A 16,536-nucleotide genomic window follows, 5' to 3' on the forward strand; every position below is an offset into this window, starting at 1 on the left:
ATTATCAAATTTCTCAATCATTCAAATAAGTAGGTTTAAAACCTGGTCTAATACCACTTTGATGCAGGTACCAGGATCTGACCAACAATCCCCTCTAATCCAAGTCAAATAGGCACTTCCTCAACCCATCTATGGGAAATACATCCCAAATTGAATTATGATATGGAATGGGAATGGTTAATAACATAAGCCAAGGGAATAATTTCAAAATCTAGTGGGAGGATCTATAAGAGTATTATACAAAACCCTTTATAAAACTGAGTGGGAGGAGCTGCAAGGGTGGAGGGATAGTCCATAACATAAAACCATCATATTCAAGAGCCTCAATATAACATGCATGAGGATCAATTATACAATAACATGTGCAGGGAGGAACCTTACCTTTATTATATGAGTAGCCTCATTTTATATCGTAGCCCTTCTCCTTGGTGAAACTCCCTATTGAAAAAGATCCTTTCTCAACAAAGCTTGTGACAATGGCATATTCACAACGGAGGCTCATAGTCATACTATGTATATTCACATGATCATACCCCGCAACCATACAAAATGCATAAGCCCTCGGCTCTTTACTCCAATTTTCATGTGACCAACCTTGTGACTTGGGTCCTCGAAACCCCAGACCCCAAAACTTTCCACGTCATCCCAGTTCCATGACCTTTCAGAACTCTTGGGGAGAAAAACTTCGAGACGAAAATATTGTCATTAATTGTCGAATCTTCCTTCCATCACTTGTTGTTCCCACACCCTGAGATTTGGAATGCAAGCCTTTATTTTTTTCCCTTCAAAACTTCTTGGGAAACAGAACCTGGGACAAGAATTCCTCTTTGTTAGTTGCCACACTTAATTTCCATTAACTATCGACCCCAACCCCTGACTTTTTGTAAAGCATATCATTTTTTCTCTCATTGAAACTTCTGGGGAGATAGAATCCGAGATGGGAATATTTCCCGTCAAGTGTTGATCCCAACCTTTGTTAAGTGATAACCCCGGAAATTTGACTTTCTCCACTCCTTTGACGTTCTAGGGTAACTTTTGTTCCAAGACAATGATTCTTATTTTGTTTCAATGTAATCTATGTTATACGACAAACTCCCACAAGCTAAATAAAACTAAGTCATGATCATTGTCACTTAACTTTCATTGTAGTTTTACCAAATCAAACTTATACACGCTCTTCCTCTATAACTTCACTACAATCTTTTGTCACTTCCACTATGCCTCTTCTATGGTTAAATTGGATTGTTGATCACACAATTTGGTCAACAACAAATGGGTCAGTCGATCTTGAATAAAAAAGAAAGGTTTCTTGCCTCTTATGTATTGATTCCAACGCTATTCTCCAAAGTGCTCTCCCTCTTGAACTTTTACTCAATGAACCCTGCAACACACTTTACTTACCCAATATTACAGAGACCAATTCACAATAATGAACAGAGGTTTTGAATTTCTCGGTCTACCAAGAAATCCTATACATAATATTTGCATCTAAAAGCCTTTGTTCCTTATTTACATACAATTTGGCTCCTTTAGCCTCGTGGCCATAATCAGCCTCCTCTACTCAATCCTCGCTACTCTCTTTTTTCACACATTTCATAATCGAGCTATGTGTTTATACAAAATGGTTTTGATACCATAATCTAGTTCAAATCCACAAATTCCTCTACATATTTATTCCTAGGATTCTCTAGGTCCATATTTTCCTCAAGAGATGTAACTAATCCTAATATCTCTCTAACCTCATTTAAACATTATCGAAAAAAATTAGATCTGATTACAACTTCAATCCTCAACCTCTTTAAAAATTTAGACATTAAGAAGGCTATAAGAAGAGTTGAAGGAAAGGTTAACTCCCAAGGCCCTCAATCACAATGTGGTAAGGCCTACCTTCCTTATATTCAAGGGGTTACTGATAAGATTGCAAGGATTCTTGGTAAGAAGGAAATATCCACTCATTTCACAACTGCGGGAACAATCAGGCAAAGAATGAGATCTATGAAAGACAAAATTGATCAACATCAACTGAAGGGAGTCTACAAAATTGAGTGTTCTTGTGGTAAAAGTTATATTGGAGAAACCAGACATTCTTTGCAAAGAAGACTGAAGGAGCATGAAGCTGACATTAAAAATGAAAGATCTTGTACTTCAACCCTTGTTGATCATTCCTCAAAAACTAAGCATCATGTCTGCTTAGAAGATGCTAGGATCATTGCTAGAGAATACCACTATCAGAAGAGGAAAATCAGAGAGGCTCTTGAGATAATGAAACATCCTCATAATCTCAATAGGGATGGTGGCATTGAGATTAGTAGCAATTGGTTTCCTCTAATCAGACAAATTGCTTCTACTGACTCATCCCAGGTAAAACATCAGGTATGAATCTCTATCCCTAGCTTGAGTTCACTTATAATAATATTAAAATTAATATTAGCACGTAATATGAGAAATAAGTGGATGAACAAGATGAAGGATTCGAAGGAATTCACAAGAGAGTTTTCTGATATATTAGGCTGCAGAAGATACCATTGTAAGATCGGCCGAATAAATCTAGATGAGATGCGCGAGTTTTGGTTGGAGATGTCGGTCCAAAGCTTTGATTCTCGACTCCAACTATTCTTTGACATGGTAGACCGAAACACTGATGGAAGAGTGACAGAAGAGGAAGTGAAAGAGCCATTGCAAATGGCATTCAAGACTACTGGATTTGATCATCTGTTTTCTGCTCATCAAATGGTGTTTGACGGTTGCTACAGAGACTGGGAATCCTCGCGGATCGAGTCTCCTCCTGCATGGATCCCCTCGCTGGTTATTAGATGTAATTTACATGGCATTGATAGTCCCAAATTTTTCTTTGACAGTGGATTCGTGCTTCATGGTGGATGTGGTAATAGTCATTCACAGGAAACAAAGCATGCAGAGGAAAATAAGGAAGCGATAGAGTTTGGGAAGTTGATTCCCCAAGCAGATATATGTACAAGCAAAGTATTTCAAATTTTCGCTCAAACCCCATCTGGAAGGTTGGTCCTCATGGGGGTCAAAAAGGATTTTTTGGTTTAGGATTTGAAAAGAGAGATCCATAACATATCCAGTATTCCAATGGAGTCACAAAGTTTGATCTATGTTGGTAGATCTATGAAGGATGATCAACAACTACAGGACTATGGCGTAGATCGGAATTCCACAATTATCATTAACCTGAGATTGCGGGGAGGCGTGCCTGGACCAATCCATGGATCTACCTCATTCAAAGACACTCTTAAAGGTAAATCTAATGCATCAGGTAAATTTGAATAGACTCTAAACATTCCTAGGCCCTATATTGTGGAGCAGACAAAACAAATTCCGACAATGAAAATAGATCTAGCATAGTCAACTAATCTTCACACAATCTATCAATCCCAGATAATTATTTGTTTAATGGTTTTTGGCCAAAACCTATGGATCTCTTTCAATGGATTTTTACGACCTGGACACCAAATTGTGAGATCCATCTATGCTCCAAAGGCTTCTTCATAGTAAAATTTGAATCATCAGAGATCAGAGATTATGTTATACAAGAGGGCCCATGGTTCTGGGGTAATGCGAGATTATTTATCATCCCATGGTTCCCAGAATTCGATGCCAACTCAATGGTGGTCTCCAAAATGCCAGTGTGGGTAAGATTGCATAATTTACCCCTTCATTTCTGGCATCCAAAAGTCTTAGAAGGAATTGGTAACCTGCTGGGGAGATACATTAAGATGGATACACAAAGAACATAAGAAGCAATATATACTTTTTCCCAAATTTGTGTAGAGGTAGACCTCAATAAAGGACTTCTGGACCATATTATTTTGACACGCAACAACCAATGTTGGACTCAGTTCTTATATTATGGAAATATGACATTCAGATGCTACTCTTATCTACAAAATGGACATTTACAAAGCACATGTCCTTTGACAAAGAAAGATCCTAGGAAGAAAAAGCAACTAGTTAAGAAGCTTAAGGGATGACATTTCCTAGCCCAACAACCTGATGAAGAAGAGGAAGAGGATCCCATAACTGAGGATAACTCAAATCCACAAGTTCCCCCACCAAGTGAAGGAATCAATCAGGAAGGAATGGTGGCAGCAAGGTCGCACAATCCAGATGCAAAAGGAAATCTTGATCAAGAAATACAGAAGGAGAAGGAAGTTGGAGGATCCAAACGTCCTTATTCCTCTGAGAGCTCGGACTCAAATAAAGAACATCTGAGAAAAACAATAGACAACCAACTAATCATTGTAACATCCACTCCTGATCAAGGAGGATGGCGAAAAGTAGATAAGAAGAAGGGTAGAAAAGGGTGACTAAGCATTTTCTCTTAGTCCCAGTTTTTTCTCTCTAGTTGGTTTTGGCTTTTAGTTGCCAGCTATTGACTCACCATGTAATTTATTCTATTTTATTTTTTTTTTATTTTTTTTTATTTTTTTTCGGGCATCAGTCGAAAGACTGATCTACAGGAATGCCTATAGGCATCTGCAAAATATAATTTTGTTCCTTGAATTTCAGGTTGAATAAAATTACAATTTTTTTTCAAAAAAATAATATGAGAAATATGATATAATATAATATATTATTCACATCATTATATTATATAAAAACATTAAGATATAATATAATATAAAATATTAATCAACATTATGATATAATGTAATATAAAATACGATTAATAGCATTATATTATTAAAAACAATATTTTCATATATTTAATTTATAAAACTATAAAACAATAGGTTCATAATTAATTAATATATTTATTATTTATTATTAATTACATTATTAATTAATATATTTAATATTAATTTTATTATGATTAACATATGTAACAGGTCAAGATAAAATTGCGATGGCGGCTAGGGTTTGAAGAAAACCTACACAAGCTGCAGCCTTAGTACCAACTCTGGAGGAGGACAGTGCCAGAGCGGCAGAGCTTCGTAGAAGAGGGCAGATTCTGACCCAACAGATGAGAAACACGGGGTCCAGCGGGACCCCATCCTATAAACAGGTAATGATGCACAAGGAGAAAACTGCACTAGACGGGGTGCAGATATCAGGGTCTGAGAAGTCAGGAAAGGAGGAACCGACCAACAAAGGAAAGCTAAAAAGTGAGGGTAAAAATACCCCAAAACAAAAAGAAATCATTGGCAGCAACAATATTGAGAATAGAGATAGGGAAAACCCTTCCCCTAAGGATGAACGAGCACATGAAAACGGTCCTGAGGATGAAAGATCAGGAGACAAGGAGGATCTAAACCAAGCCAAGGCAGGACAGAAATGAACAACGACGGAGGTCAAACAGAAAGAAACCCAGGGACTGTGCAAGCCCAAAGCGACTGAAACCCTATGGGTAATAATCTCTGACCCATAACTACAGGTGTATCGTGACCACATGGCAGAACATGCAGTGATCTGCAAGTTCATGGGTTTCTGGCCAACAGAACGAGCCCTATGCATGTGGATAAAGCAGCAATGGAAACCCAGAGGGGATGTAAGACTCCACTTAGGAGCCAAAGGTTTTTTCACAGTGGTTTTTACCAATCTGAATGACAAGGATCGAATCTTTGATGGAGGTCCGTATTTCTTTGCCTCAGCAGGTCTTTACATGAGACCATGGAAACCCAACTTCGCACCAGAACAGGAAACCTTCAAACAGGTACCGGTCTGGATACGCTTATTCTCGCTACCGATTGACCATTGGGGACATGCAGCACTTGAACAAATAGACAACAAGTTAGGCACCTTCATCAAAGCCTCAGAGGCAACATTACAGAAAAGATACACCTCTTGTGCAAGGATTTGTGTCGAGATGGATGTTTCAGGAGCTCTTCATGAAGGCCTATGGTTGGAATATAGAGATGAAGTGTATTTTCAAGATGTAGACTATGAGCAGATCCCTTTCCACTGCAAAAAATATCATGAACATGGACATTTGATCAGAGAATGCCCATTGAATAGAACAACGGAGAAACCCAAGGATAATAGAGGAGATAAGAATAAGGAGGCCTTTGTCTAACCAAATGCTAGACAGAGAGCAAAGAAAAGAAGACAAACTAAAGCAAACACCTCCTTCAGAAACACAAGCAATGCTTTTGAGGTGTTGGAGTCAGAGACAGATTCAGAGGATAACAATCCAGAGCGTGAGATACTAAGGGAAAGCCAGACCACAACCACACCAGGAACAAAAGAACCCATTTCCAATCCATCCAACAATATCCCCCAGGCTCAGGGACAAATAGAAGGCATAGAAGAAGACTCTGAGATGATGACTAGCGAAATAGGGCTAGAGGATATGGAACTAAGCGACATTCTTGAACAAGAAGGTATGGATCTACCAAACATGGTAGAAAATTGGAAGAAGAAAGGTATGGAACACATATCGGAAGAGGAGGTGAACAGAATCAACAACTTATTCATAGCCAGACAACAAGCAGAAATGGATCTGCAAAGAAGGAGCTTGGGAACAGCAAAAGGGCTAGGGGTAAGGGTTCAAGGACTACATCAAACCACCACCAACTCAAAGAACCGGAAAAAACGAGGAAGAAGGACAAACAATGAAGCATTACAAGAACTTGGTCAGATGCTCCTAAACTCAGGTAAGATGAAAGCCCTTGAGGCGTTCACACTCACCTCCTAAAATTTGTTAATTATGATAGTACTTTCATGGAATGCTAGAGGGCTAAATAGCCTAAAGAAGTAGCAGTTACTAAAGAAAAAAGTCAAAAAGGAACAACCAGATATAATTTTTTTGCAAGAAACTAAATGCACTAGCAAAACAATGGAAAACATCAATAAAAAATTGGGGAAACGAATGGAATACATAGAAACAACAAGCACTGGATGGGAAGGAGGCTTGGCCATTCTTTGGAACCCACAAGTTCTCCAGCTTATATCCTCTGAAGCTGCCAGATCTCATATATCTATAGAAGTCCAAATGGTAGGAAATCCAGCCACCTACCTCTGCACAAATGTCTATGGCCCTCAGAAACTAGAGGCCAAACTGCTATGGATCAGAGCTCTATCTAACTTGCAGCAGAGATATCCCCAAGCAAAAGCCATTTTCGGAGGTGATTTTAATATGATCACATTGCTCATGGAAAAAAAAAGGAGGCATCAGATCACTCAATAGGGATTCTGAAGCATTCAAAGACTTTATTAAATCAGCCAAGCTAGTAGACATCTTCCCCAAGAGTGGGTCTTTTACATGGAACAACAAAAGAGGAGGTGATAGGAAAATCGCCTCTAGACTGGACAGGTTCCTAGTGATAGAAATCTTCTTCTAGAAGGGATTACTATGGATTCGGACATACTTCCAAGTGGCGGTTCGGACCACTGAATGTGGCCATTCTAGGCACACCAAGGAATAAGCCATTCAGATTTGAAAAGTTTTAGCTTAGTCATCCTGAATTCACAACGAAAATAAAACAATGGTGGAGGGAACCAATAGGTATAAGAGGTACTAAAAAGTTCATTATCCAAGATAAGCTTAAACATATCAAAACAGGTTGAAATCATGGAATCAACAAGTCTTTGGAAACATTTTCAAGGAAAAAAAGAAGCTGGAGGAGCAATTGGAACAAATTCACAAGTAATGGATCCAGGGAAATATCAATCAAGAAACTATGAATACAAAACAAAAACTCATGCAGGAATGGCAGACTAGATGCCAATAGGAGGAAACTCTATGGAAGCAAAAGTCTAGAATTCAATGGCTAAAGGAAGGAGAAAAGAACACTAAATTTTTTCACAGATCTGCCATTGATCACAGAGGTGCTAATAAAATATTAAGAATAAAGGATGATCAGGGAACCTCGGTGCAAACTCATCAGGAAATCTCGAGCCTTCTCATAAATCATTTCATCCAAATTGCAAGGGAACCTAATATTAACAGAGAGGAAGCTATTAGGGACCTAGTGACTTCTATTCCCAAGCTCATCTCAGAGGATCAAAACAAGGCTCTAAATCGAGAAATTACCATGGAAGAAGTGGAAGAAGCGGTAAAAGATATGCCAAATGGTAAGGCGCCAGGACCAGATGGCTTCACCATCGACTTTTACAAAGCCTATTGGGAAATAATCAAAACAGAGGTATGGGAAGTGGTGGAGGATTCTAGGCGCTCCTCTTCCATCCTAAAATCCCTCAACTCCACGTTCATAACCCTTATTCCAAAGGAGGAGGAAGCAAATACTCCGTCAAAGTTTCGGCCAATCGCTTTGTGCAATGTCCTGTACAAGATCATATCTAAAGTCATTGCTAACAGACTAAAACCCATTCTTCCAGGTATCATTTCGAAAGAACAATCTGGTTATGTAGAAGGGAGGCAGATTATGGACAACATACTACTACCTCAAGAGATGATTCACACCCTCCAAACTCAGGAAAAAGCGGGCATGATGATGTAGTTGGACCTATCAAAAGCTTATGATAAAGTCAGTGAGCAATATTTGGAGGCTATTTTGGATGCCTTTGGCTTTGCAAATCAATGGATAATTTGGATCCTAGCCTTAATTAAATCTACTAGATTTTCCATTCTGGTTAATGGAGCTCCCACAGCCCAGTTTACACCCTCTCGAGGTTTGCAACAAGGGGATCCCTTGTCCCTCTTTCTGTTTGTGATTCCAATGGAAGGTCTCAACAGGCTTATCATAAGAGCAAAAGTGGATGGCATAATTCAGGGACTCCAACCCTTGCCCTCTAGCCCTGCTACAACTCATCAGCAGTTTGTCGATGACACAATGCTGCATGGTACGCCCTCTGTCAAAGAAGCTCTTGGTTTCAAAAACATTCTCATTCGCTCCAACCTAGCCTCAGGTATGGATCTGAATTTAGCTAAATCTTCCATTTTCTTCTTTAATACGCACCTTGCAGTCCAGAAAAATCTATCCACAATCCTCAGTTTCAAAAGGAGTAACCTCCCTTCAAGGTACCTAGGCATTCCTCTAACTAATAAACCCTGGCAAAAAATTCATTGGGAAAAGATGATTTCCAATCTAGAGAAACGGTGTCAACATTGGACTCATAGGACCCTCAACTTTGTAGGCCGCCTAGTCCTCACCAAATCTGTCCTCCAGGCTATTCCTCATTTCATGCTTTCCATCCTCCTGGCACCTAAAGGTGTGCTTCAGAAAATCCGACTCATTCAGAAAGATTTTCTTTGGTCGAGAAACTCTGTGAAACAGAAGTGGTCCTTAATGGTGTGGGATAAAATCTGCAAACCCAAAAACCTGGGTGGGTTAAATCTTCAGGACCCCTATACCGTTAACCAAGCATGCAAAGCCAGGTTATGGTGGAGATGGGTAAAGGAACCGAATTTACCCTGGGCCAAACATTGGAAAGCAAAGTATGCTAATCACTATAGCCTACAGAATTTGATCAGGATGCAAGAACCCCCAGATGGATCTCCATTCTAGAACCTTGCAAGAACTAATCGGAGCACAATTCAAGAACAGAGTTTCTGGGAAGTCCATGATGGACAAACTGCCCTGTTCTGGGAAGATGCTTGGCAACAATTACCGAAGCTCGAACATCCTGATTACCTAACCATTCAGAGAAGACACCAGGAGCTAGGGAGGACAACAGTGAGACATTACTGGAAACCTAACGATAATAATCAAGCTTGGAATCAGTGGATATTCAACGATACAGAGCAGCCGGAAGAGGAAGATAACAATGTAAGAACACTGCATACAGAGCTAGCCAAAAGGAGAATAAGGTTTGCTCATGATGCAGACCAACTACGTTGGGGCAAGCTCGAGGGAGGTAATTTCTCCCTCAAAGAAGCAAGGGTCTATATCGAAGAAAACGAACAAAAGGAAAAAGTCAATTGGTATAGCAAAGTTTGGGATGTTGATCTTTGGCTGAAGATTAAAACTTTCCTCTGGCTTTTGATGCACCGAAGAACTCTTACCTGGGAGAACCTTCAGAAAAAAGGGTTTATAGGACCCTCACGATGCCCACTGTGTGAAATTGAGGAGGAATCCATGAATCACCTCCTCAATACTTGTAAATGGACAAAAAGCTTATGGAACTGGATGGAAGCCATATTTAAGAGAACGGACAGGGATAGAAACTCAATACAGGAAAGCATAGGGAATTGGCGAAGCAATTTTTCCAAAACCCAAATGGTCAATACATTATGGAAATTAATCTCGGGGTTTATAGTGTGGACGGTATGGAAAGAACGAAACAGAAGGGTGTTTCAAAATGAAGTTAAAACCACAGAGACCATTAAAGCCACCATTTTGCAAAACATGAGGGAAACGGTTCTTACCAGAGGGAAAGCAAAATAGAACAAGGATTTCTCAGTCACTGACTTGCAAATTCTGAAGGCATTTGGTATTGAGATAGGTTCCATCATGGTCTCCTCTAAACCGCGTCAACAACAAGGACCCTACATGAATGTCTGGTCGCCACCACCAACAGGCTTCCACAAACTCAACTTTGACGGGGATTCTCGTGGGAATCCTAGTCCGGCAGGCATAGGAGGGGTCCTTCGAAACCACAAAGGAGAAATACAACATATTTTCAACCAATCATTGGGTGAAGGAACCAACAATGAAATGGAATTTGCGGCCTTAGAGCAAGGATTATGAATTCTAATACACCTGGAAACAAGAGCTACAGTGGTGGAAGGAGACTCCCTTTTGGCTATCAATGCAGCAAGGAAAATGCAAATGGGGGCGAAACCGAGTAAAGTTACGAAGCATTGGAGGTTGGCCAAGGTCACAGAGCTCATAGCTGAGCATCTCTCAAGCCTCGACAGAATCATCCTGCAAGCAGTGAGAAGAAAGGCAAACGCAATGGTTGACTGTCTAGCCAACTACGGGATCGATCACCATTTCACCTACCTGGACACCTGTTGGCATGATGTCACATGCACAGAACTTCGAGATAAGTATTTACTTCTCTCGAGACAAGACATTCGTTAAAGGGAGGAGGGTGACAGAGGTACGATGGATCATGCCTTAACAGCAAATGAAGATCGCCTACCGAAGGAACAACGGGCGTCAGGCCCACGAAGTACATGAAGAAGAGTGGGAAATCATAAACAAGGACAAAGTGCAGCGAACGAGGAGATCGAGCTACAAAAAATATGATAGGAGATGGTAGCAAAACATAGGGGAGGACACATGGCGTTCAACCGATAGCCACAAGCGTGGCAGAGTTAAGGCGCTGGATACGCATCATGAACAGGAATTGGGAATTCATAAAGGCAGTTATTATGGCAGGAACAATGCCTATCCGATGGCGAAGTGGAAGATCTCCAGCCATACTTTCCCACCCTCAACTATATCTAAAGCATCCAACCAGAAGATCAGCACATTGCTCTCTCCCAGCTCACCTCCTAGCATTCACAGTGCTGCTAGATTATCCAGTGATTCCGCTACCTGCAATAACATAATGGTGCATGAGGGAAGTCGAAGTGTTTCCGCTAACTGGGACCTACAGAAGGCCCAGGAGGCTTATGAAACCCAAACCACCCAAAAGGAAAAACGCAAAATTGCAGAGCTCGAAGCTGCAGTAACAGAGGAGGAAGAACGTCTGAACGAGCAAGTTTTGGAGAAGGAAGTGGAATGGATTTCTGATCCAGGCACAACAACTACAAGAGCAACTCAATTTGTTCGAACCCAGGGAGAAATTTGGAGGATGAAAACCATGCTGGCTCAGGTGCTCAACATGCACGCTGACGACATCAAAAAAGCTAACCAAGCCATCTCTCTCATTTCAACTGAGAATCTGGCTAAGCTTGATGCCTTGGAATTCAATTTCAGCACCCTGACTCAGGAAGTCAGAGTCCTCTCACAGAAATTTAGTGTACTCATCAGTCTCCTCAAGCTCTCCATGTGACAGGATTCCACTGTGGCGAAGGAAGTCGAGGAGGAGGCAACCAACACCAGTCAGGTGAAGAGACCCACTCCTCAGAGGATTTTGCAGACTAAGGAAACCACTGCAACCGCCGGCCCAAGCGTTCCCAGTAAAGACTATGTTATCTTAAAGTTGTAATGGCTTCTTTGTTCCTGTTATCTCGTTTTAGTTTTGATATGTTATGTTCCTAGCTCCTATGCTCCTGGTATCGCGTAGCAGTAGAGGTCCTCTTGGCCTTTGTCGTTCCTTTTGGCACTACTGTCCAGCAGCCCTGCGTGGTTAGCCTTGGGTTCAGTAGTTGAAGTTTCAGCTGCTTTTAGTCATTTTGAGCATGTGATAAGGTTGTGGCTCTGTTTGTGTGTGCAGACCCTTTTTGTATCCTATGTATTTTATGAATTAATATAAAACTGTTGATTTACAAAAAAAAAGGAAAAAACATATGTAACAATAATTTAATGTACATATGTTAATAATAATTTAATAAATTGATATTTATTAATAATTAATATTATCAATATTCAAAAATTAACGTTAATTTAACCTCCATTAATTTAACATCATATCTATCATTTAAAAATGATTAATATATATTATCATTTGTAATTTATTTCATAAATAATATTAGTTTAGGTTTCACTTTAATTCTTAGTTCACCATTTATGGTTTTTTATTTTAATTTTATAATATTTATTTATTTATTTATCATTTTTAAGTGTAACTCATTGATATATAAAAAAATAAAAAAAAAAATAAATATAAAAGAAAGTATATTTTCTTTTGTTTTACTATACTACCACAGTGTTGACTTTAATCGAATCTTGACATGATAATAGCCTAGCTATTTTATATCGATCAAAAAAATAACCATTACAAGGCATGGAGATAAACTTCAATTTAAACCTTATTAATTATTCCACACTGGTCTCATACCTCAAGGCTTAATCGTTTCAAACTTAATCACTTTTAGTATTTGTTGTAAATGGAGTTTAATACATTGGATTTCATTTCTTAAGAGCTCGCCCTCTGTTTAAGTCGCATTAATGGTCCTAGCTACCCTAGCCTAGGTGGCGTACTATCATACACCACGCGGTCCACTTGCAACACCTTCCTCGAGATCTGTCTCCCTTATCGATGGACCTTGTCAACTTGGATGATCTTACGGTTCTCGAGGGTTTTGACATTTACCTTCCAATGGTTTTGTTCTTGTTTGGCATTGCATTTCTCTGGAACCCCGATGGGCTTTGGCTCTGCTCCGGTCCGGTGACTTGGGACCTGGCTCATTTGGATGCCTTGCCAGATGTAGGGGCCTACTTGTCCACCAGTTTTGTTGCCTGACTTCTGGTTTGTATCCGGGCTTGTTTGCCAACTACTTTGAACGCTTGGGTGTGCTGGAGTTCCCCTGTTGTGACAAGGTTTTCATGTTGTTATGCAATGGTAAGATTTTTCTATTAGTTCTGTGCCTATTTTTTCTATGCTACATCTTTCATATGAAGGTTTAACACTAATCCCTGTTATTGGTTGGATCTTTGTGGAAGCTCTTTCTAGGTGCCACAACCTCCAGAAGGCGCTGAGGATGAAACCCTCTCTCCCGCTTCATCTTCCAAGAGGAAGAACCCACCAGGCACCGGGTATTTAAGTTACAAAGTCATTTCTTTAGCAGGGTTTTGTGGCCAGAGGGCTGGCTTTACTTATAGATTTTGTTGTTATGCTTAGGAAGTCTTCTTCTTCTTTTTTCCTTTCTTGACTTATGGAAGCCTGATTTCCACTATACTATTGGTTCCATGTTTTCATAAGATTTAAATGGCCCCGACCATAGTTTGTAACTCCGGCTCTATTTCTAATACTACTGATTCGCATAGCTATCAAAAGCTATAAAATGTATGGTTTTGTTTAAGTTCAATCTCTATTCCTCTGTTGAGACTTTGATTCATATTAGCTTGTTGATATAAACTTACAGATTTACAGTGGGGTTTAAATGTATCGTATTAAGTTATGTATCTAAAAGAATGTTGAGAACTTTCTTGGTTTCCTTTTAAAAAAAAGTCTATGATTTTAATATGGTGAAGGATGGGTTGATTCCTCAGTCTAGGCTAGCATAAAACGCCTCATAACTATTCCATGCCGAGTATGGCGAATTCCTTGATTTCGTATTTACAAATTCTCGTTTCTGCTTAGAGTTTAAATACTAAAGCTCTTAATCTTCTGTAAGGTATCCAGTCTGCATGGAATCCCTCGGGGAGTGCTGGACAATTTCGAAATACCTGTGTTATTCTACTAGTTCCAGAGTCTATTGGAATCTGTTTAAACAGCTAGGGTTTGCGACCAAGATTCCTATTTTATTGTAAATAGCTAATTAGGGAAATTTTGATGTTTACCTGTTTGTCATTTGTATAAACAAATTACTAAACCCTGTAAGGGTTCTTACTGTTTAAAGAAGAGACTTTACTTTCTTTTTGTAAATTGTTTTATCAGTCCTTTAAACTTAGAATTCTCCTATGGAATGAAATCTTTTGTAAATTCTTTCAACTGAACTTATATGTTTATAACACATAAATCAGTATGCATTTACCTGTATTTACTACTGGATTTGTTTCGTTACTAGCTTGTCTTTCATGGATTTATATTCGTTGTTTTCCTAGATATTTACTGTGAATTTTCATTCTGAGTAGTGAAGGTGTTTATCCCTAATACTTGTTCATGCAATTACTATTCAATAGCTTTGTGTAGAAATTCTGACTATAGATTAACCTGATAATGCAATATAACTAAAGCAAAATACTTTAATCTACTTCTACAATCAAACTTGCGGAAGCTTAATAGATTTGAGCAAGATCAAGCTGAACACATATAACCAGAAGAAGAATCAATGCACATGAAACATAGAAGAATACTCAGGGGAAAGCCTCAGCTAAAAGCCCCACTATCTGTATTATCATACAAGTTGGAAATATCTCATAATTATAGAAAGCTTTAGCTCTCACAGATATCTAGATCTCAATACAATCCTCACAGATGCTCACAGGCAAAAAAGACTTCTCATAAGTCTTCCACACTGCCCTCCAAGCTCCTATTTCCTAGTGCAGTTTTTCCTGGGTGATCCTAATGTTACCAAGTGTAACATTGATCACTTACACTAATCTCACACCCTGTAAAACTATGCAATCCTCAAGGAATGAATTCCTTATGCATGCATGAGTTTTCCTAATAAGAAAATCCATGCAACTGATAGTACATTTTCCCTGTCTTTAATCTCAACTGGGTCTTTCTCATAATAGACATGCATGAGTTAATGATGGGAGAATATTCAGTTATCTGGAGTACACTAGTTGGATGCATGCATGCATTAACTGACTGAACTCACAATTAGTTCCTTAAATAGTTTGGAACTAATTTAACTGGACTTAACTCAGTAAACTGAGCTAACTAATTACAACTCAAATATAACTCAACCTTATCTCCTTAATTAAGGGAAAATCTCCTTAATTAAGGGAAAATATCCTTAATTTAAGGGATAATTGTTGCATGACTTCACAAAGACTTCTAACTTGAATTTCTCCAACTAATTAATTCAAGATGAATTAATTAATTAATTTTCAAGCAGCTCGTGAGACTAAATTTGAATTTTAATTCACAATTTTAATTCAAAGACAAATTAAAATTGGAATATTCTGGATCTATTTTTATCATTTCTTGTTGCTATTTTCAACATTCCCTCTCAACAAGAAAGGAATTCAACTTGATCCTGATCGTGAACCTTTGGAATGTTCTGCATGCAACACTTCTCTCTAGTGTTGTTGCTCCAGCAATCTCCAGAAAAAAAAAAAAAAACATCCAACCTGAATCAGAATGATGCCTCTGTCATCAAAGTCTCTGACTATTATTGCCTCTGTCAACTGAAAACTCTGGGCTTCTGCTGAATCAGCCTTTATGCACTGTTGTCAATCCTTATCTGCGCTCTTCAGTATCTAACTGCTCTAGCCTCTATCACTTTGATCTCTGACTGCATCAATCCCACTGATTCCTCCCACTACTATTTACTTTGGGCTCCCGTAACAAGGTACTATCCATGAGATAAAACCTCTCAATGTACCTTGCCCAATTTCAGCCTTCTTGGGACTATCACTTCACATCGACCCACCTCAAACCTGGAGGTATGGCTGCATGTGATCCCTCTGCCCACTTGGCTCGAAATTTCCCCCTACTGGAGGTCTCTACATGAGTGTATGCCTCCACTCGGTCTCCTCTTAGCATCTCCAATTGTGGCTACTCCACAATTGTCTGAGACTTCTTCTGGGGCTGTATGTTGAGAGGTAATTTACACTCCCTGTCAACCACCAAGTCTCTAACATTTTCCTTGCTCCTCAAGGCTTTGCATGCATCTTGAACCTCAAGTGCATATAGGTTCTTAACTCGTGAACCGATTTGTTTCCCTTGTCCCATGGTGATGTGTCTAAGGAAAACCTTTCCCTTACTAAAAACAACATCGTAGCCTTTGTCCTCCAACATCGCAATCGATACCAAATTCTTCTTCAGTCCAAGCACATACTTCACATCTATCAAGGTAATAAGAGCTCCATGCTCCCTCTAAAAAGCAACTGTGCCCACTCCTGAAACACTATACCTTTCATCGTCACCCATCTCTATGTGAAT

The sequence above is a fragment of the Pinus tabuliformis genome, chromosome Q (assembly GCF_031772625.1).
Source record: "Pinus tabuliformis cultivar Carrire ecotype Pingquan chromosome Q, CPIR1, whole genome shotgun sequence".
Lineage (NCBI taxonomy): Eukaryota > Viridiplantae > Streptophyta > Pinopsida > Pinales > Pinaceae > Pinus > Pinus tabuliformis.